The sequence below is a fragment of the Sander vitreus genome, chromosome 5 (assembly GCF_031162955.1).
Source record: "Sander vitreus isolate 19-12246 chromosome 5, sanVit1, whole genome shotgun sequence".
In the NCBI taxonomy this organism is placed as follows: domain Eukaryota; kingdom Metazoa; phylum Chordata; class Actinopteri; order Perciformes; family Percidae; genus Sander; species Sander vitreus.
Window position 1 is genome coordinate 36,553,845 of NC_135859.1, and position 6,212 is coordinate 36,560,056.

Sequence of the window (6,212 nt, forward strand, 5' to 3'; positions counted from 1 at the left end):
CGCTGACCCACTGCTGCTGGGTCTAACGTTAGCGGTCCGATTACCCACTGCTGCTGGGTCTAACGTTAGCGGTCCGATTACCCACTGCAGCTGGGTCTAACGTTAGTGGTCTGCTGACCCACTGCTGCTGGGTCTAACGTTAGCGATCACTGACCCACTGCCGCTGGGTCTAACGTTAGCGGTCCGCTGACCCACTGCTGCTGGGTCTAACGTTAGCGGTCACTGACCCACTGCTGCTGGGTCTAATGTTAGCGGTCCGATTACCCACTGCTGCTGGGTCTAACGTTAGCGGTCTGCTGACTCACTGCTGCTGGGTCTCACGTTAGCGGTCCGATTACCCACTGCTGCTGGGTCTAACGTTGGCGGTCCACTGACCCACTGCCACTGGGTCTAACGTTAGCGGTCCGCTGACCCACTGCTGCTGGGTCTAACGTTAGCGGTCCGCTGACCCACTGCTGCTGGGTCTAACGTTAGCGGTCCGCTGACCCACTGCTGCTGGGTCTAACGTTAGCGGTCCGATTACCCACTGCAGCTGGGTCTAACGTTAGCGGTCTGCTGACCCACTGCTGCTGGGTCTAACGTTAGCGGTCCGCTGACCCACTGCTGCTGGATCTAACGTTAGCGGTCACTGACCCACTGCTGCTGGGTCTAATGTTAGCGGTCACTGACCCACTGCTGTTGGGTCTAACGTTAGCGGTCCGCTGACCCACTGTTGCTGGGTCTAACGTTAGCGGTCACTGACCCACTGCTGCTGGGTCTAACGTTAGCGGTCCGATTATCCACTGCTGCTGGGTCTAACGTTAGCGGTCTACTGACCCACTGCTGCTGGGTCTCACGTTAGCGGTCCGATTACCCACTGCTGCTGGATCTAACGTTAGCGGTCCGCTGACCCACTGCTGCTGGGTCTAACGTTAGCGGTCCGCTGACCCACTGCTGCTGGGTCTAACGTTAGCGATCGCTGACCCACTGCTGCTGGGTCTAACGTTAGCGGTCACTGACCCACTGCCGTTGGGTCTAACGTTAGCGATTCGATTACCCACTGCTGCTGGGTCTAACGTTAGCGGTCACTGACCCACTGTTGCTGGGTCTAACGTTAGCGATCACTGACCCACTGCTGTTGGGTCTAACGTTAGCGGTCCGATTATCCACTGCTGCTGGATCTAACGTTAGCGGTCCGCTGACCCACTGTTGTTGGGTCTAACGTTAGCGGTCCACTGACCCACTGTTGCTGGGTCTAACGTTAGCGATCACTGACCCACTGTTGCTGGGTCTAACGTTAGCGGTCCGCTGACCCACTGCTGCTGGGTCTAACGTTAGCGATCGCTGACCCACTGCCACTGGGTCTAACGTTAGCGGTCACTGACCCACTGCTGCTGGGTCTAACGTTAGCGGTCCGCATGATCCCACTGCTGCTGGGTCTAACGTTAGCGGTCCGCTGACCCACTGCCACTGGGTCTAACGTTAGCGGTCACTGACCCACTGCCGTTGGGTCTAACGTTAGCGATTCGATTATCCACTGCTGCTGGGTCTAACGTTAGCGGTCACTGACCCACTGTTGCTGGGTCTAACGTCACTGTGACAACTAACAACTAACACCATTTTGTTGTGTACCAATCAAATGACCACGGGAAACAGTTCAATGGCCATTCTATCCATTTTATTTCCATGGCCCCGACTCTAGCAAGACTTTCAGGGTTTCATTACAATATTGGAAATTAGTCTGTAACAGTGGAATCGCTGGAAAAGTCGTTAGGTCGTAAAGGTCGGCATTTGATGTGAGATTGTGTCAGACAGTGACGGACTGGCCATCTGGAATTTGGGCAAATGCCAGAAGGGCCGCCTCCCTATGGGCCACTACTATATATTCACGATTGTACAGCGGCGAGGTGCGTGGAAAGATTCACTTGGAAGGCAGAATTACTAATTTCCAAGCTAGGTTATTGACAGGCCGGTGTGTTGCAAATGCCAGGGCCACGTTTTGATCACAGTCTGTCACTGGTGTCAGACTTTAGTCTTTTCAAAGTCTGTTCACAGTCTTCTGATATGCTGAGCGAGCTGTCCCTGGACCTGACCGGGCCAAAACGTTAAACAATTCATTAGACATGGACGACATTTAACCTAGCTAGCTCGGCTTAACTAGATATCTTACTCATTTCTGGCTGGACACTCAAGTTAATTCTATCTTCCAGCTGAATAATATTAAAGATATGATACACTGAGGGAACTCTGAACTTGGAAAACACACGTAAAGAGCGTCAGAATATTCCCTTTTTCAGACAGCAATGGAAAAAATGTAATCGGTGCCAAACATTCAGATCTGAGCTGTTGGTGTAAAACCATTCATTGTGTCTGCGGAGCGTGGATGACTCGTATCATCTGATAACTGCATGGCCGCCGTATCCGGTGTCTCAACAGCTAATTCTGCTCTCGCCGAACACTGAGCGCTCCTGTCAATCAACCCGACAGTGAACTGTAAAAGTAACAGTGTTGTCTCATTCGTTAAACGTTTATTAACTGGAAATTCTAGCCGCTCAAAGTCTCGTTCAGTTGAAAGTTAAGATCTGAGAAGTGTAAGGCTCGTCGTTGGGGAATTAAGTGCTCAAAATGCCACTGACGTTGGATTACAGTGCCAATCAAATCCACTTCCATCGACGCTCATGATGAATTCATGGCAGGTAAGCATTAAGTATTAATTCTGCAGTTATTCGAGAACTAGAGGATGAAGTAAGCCCCTAGGCTTTATTCTTTCACCGTGGGCCAAGAATTGTCAATCACATTCTTTAATGAAGAAGAAGGAAGACTGTAAAGCGTCTCTGTGTACTCGAGACTGTCAAAGGTCACACAGATCTCACAAAATGCTTGTTGGGGCAATGTTCACACTAAGGCCTCCTGCACACGGCCTGCGTGGCGTGAGTGTTACAGCTGCGTGGCGTGTCCATTTTTATTTGGGCTCCCATGGTAACAGGTTAGAGCGTGCACACTGCCTGCGTGACACGCACGTCTCTGCGCCGAAAACGTGTGCATGCTAGAAATAGGACCGACGCCTATTTTTCATGCGACACGCCAGCACGTTGGAAGCGTTTCCAGACAACATAGAATAGGAAAAGATGTTATGTCATTTAGACACGAATACATATTAATAAATGACATGTTGGTGTTTGAAAGTCTCGAGGTTTTGATATAAAAGCAGATATAAATAATTAAAAATAATAATAAAAAATGATCTATTTTCTTATATTGCACCTGTCAATACAGAAGGAAATATTCTGGAGCCTATTTTGACAAGGTTAGCAGCAGCAGCGTCGCGTCAGACACCTTTCTGGTGTGTAAAGACACAGAAATGGCACGCAGCCGCCACGCTCACGCCACGCAAGCAGTGTGCAGGCGGCCTTAGTGTCTATTTTGCATTATCATGTTGAGTAAACCGTGTTTTCAAAAAAAGCCCTGAGCCGACCACCGCCGACCCTTTATTCTTTTGCAGCTCAGAGCTTCTTTTTGAAGTTAAAGAAAGTTCAACTTTTTGGAAAAAAACTGCTATACGTCAAGCGCTTTTTTGACAGCTGACCAATGACAAGCTCATGATGAATTCATGGCAGGTAAGCATTACGTTATTCTGCCGTTATTCGAGAACTAGAAGATGAAGTAAGCCCCTATGCTTTATTCTTTCAACGTGGGCCAAGAATCCCATTCTGTAATGAAGACGGAGGAAGACTGTTAAGCCTCTCGGTGTCCTGGAGACTCTGTCATAATCTGCCTCTGCCTTATTCGGGTAACACCGGCCACCCGGGGTTGTGTTCTGGCTCTGTTCCAGTCTCCCTCCATGCTGGCACAGTGTAGCAGAAAACTGAGCCTTGACAGGCTACACATTACCGGATATCTCGATGTCTGCTGGACCACAATGAGCATCTCTTATCTTCACTAATAGTGAAGGGAGAGGGGAGACGCTACGGTGCTACGAGCACTGATTTGACCGCTGGGACGTTGTCCAGTTTAGCTTTGGAGAGCTAAGGTTGTCACTGTGTCACTGGTTTTGCTGGGAGGCTACGTAGTCTGTCAGTGCGTGAGTACGGTGCCATGTCATTTCAACCCGTTCTCACTCCGAACTCGTAAAATAAGGATGTTTGGACAGTGGCTGTCAGCGTCTGATGCGACGAAAAAGGTGTCTTTCAGCGTGTTTGTGTAACGCACCGGGGAGAGCAGCAGTTAGAGAGGATTTAGAGAGGAGCATGTCAGGAGGTTGGTTGGGGGGGTGGATGGGTCAAACACAGGACTTTCACCCAGGAGAGCGGGGTTCATGTCCTGCTTGTCATGCTTGCTATAGTTGTTTTTTTCTTTCCCCCTCGTGTAACGGAACCGTACACCCTCACACGACCTTTTCCTTAACATAACTGCGTCAAAAGGGACGACAATAGTCCCGACCAAGCACGTTTACTTATAGCGCTAAAGGGACGGCAATAGTCCCGACCAAGCACGTTTACTTATAGCGCTAAAGGGACGTCAATAGTCCCGACCAAGCACGTTTACTTATAGCGCTAAAGGGACGGCAATAGTCCCGACCAAGCACGTTTACTTATAGCGCTAAAGGGACGGCAATAGTCCCGACCAAGCACGTTTACTTATAGCGCTAAAGGGACGGCAATAGTCCCGACCAAGCACGTTTACTTATAGCGCTAAAGGGACGGCAATGGTCCCGACCAAGCACGTTTACTTATAGCGCTAAAGGAGACTTTTAGCATCAATAACAACGACAAAGGCACCTGACCAAGCGTCCATTGTTCTCACCTCTCATTTCACTAATGCTCTGTTAAAATAACAATGAAATGCTGCGTTATTGACTTTAGACCAGGTTTTTGTTGGTCAATGGTGCCATCACTTCCCACTGCCTCAAGATTGCAATACTGCCAGAATGCACCTGAACACACCTCCCTGTAAGACCAGCACGCCCAGAATGCACCTGAACACACCTCCCTGTAAGACCAGCACGCCCAGAATGCACCTGAACACACCTCCCTGTAAGACCAGCACGCCCAGAATGCACCTGAACACACCTCCCTGTAAGACCAGCACGCCCAGAATGCACCTGAACACACCTTCCTGTAAGACCAGCACGCCCAGAATGCACCTGAACACACCTCCCTGTAAGACCAGCACGCCCAGAATGCACCTGAACACACCTCCCTGTAAGACCAGCACGCCCAGAATGCACCTGAACACACCTCCCTGTAAGACCAGCACGCCCAGAATGCACCTGAACACACCTCCCTGTAAGACCAGCACGCCCAGAATGCACCTGAACACACCTCCCTGTAAGACCAGCACGCCCATGGCCCACAGATGGGAGCAGGTGCGTTTGCTATTTAAATGACATGGGCAGGACGGGAAAACTGACAACTGCATCGGTCTTAAACTAGCAAAGACACTTGCGCACAGACCCATTTTTCCGCCGCCAAACTAGCAAAAGTGGATTTGGACACGCCCTAAACTAAAAGATCTTCCGTGAGCCTAAGTACAATATAGTGAGAAGGAAAGATGGAGATGCATATTGAATGGAAACCCCTGGAAGCGTGTTGCTCCGTGTTTGCAGCATAGCAGCTGGCAGCTCCTGTTTCCTCCTGTATTATTCAAAAGGTCAGATCTGACGTTTGACAATAACTACACAGGAAGTATAGCTACACATATTAGTGGTTGAACTATGAGCTGCTTGCACAATCAACCTATACGAGCGTTTTCTGGGTGAGGACAGTCTGTAAAACACCCACTTACTCAGCCTGCTGAAACCTCGTATTACCTGCAGCTGAACAATTTCAGCGTACATGTGGGCTTGTGCGTATTATTTTAAGATAGACTTCAAAAAATGTGAACCTAGGCTTCAATGAAGGGCTTGTAATTTGTCCCTATGAATAAAACACTGTTACAGATTCACTGGAGTCTTAAATACACTGACTCAGGAGGGGACCTGACTTCTGCCGAGACGTTGCCTTCTATTTTATAATCACACACATCACATGATGCTCCAAGCCGTTAGCTGTTTAATCTGAATACATGTAGGGGATTAAAGCAGGGCGACTGTATCAGTTTCTCCCGGGCTCCTGATTAATGGACTGTGTTGTCTTCGGCAGTCGTCAAGGAGCCGGTCTTTGAATAGGTTAAACAGAGGAGCACCTGTTCCTGTGTGTGTGTGTGTGTGTGTGTGTGTGTGTGTGTGTTACTGT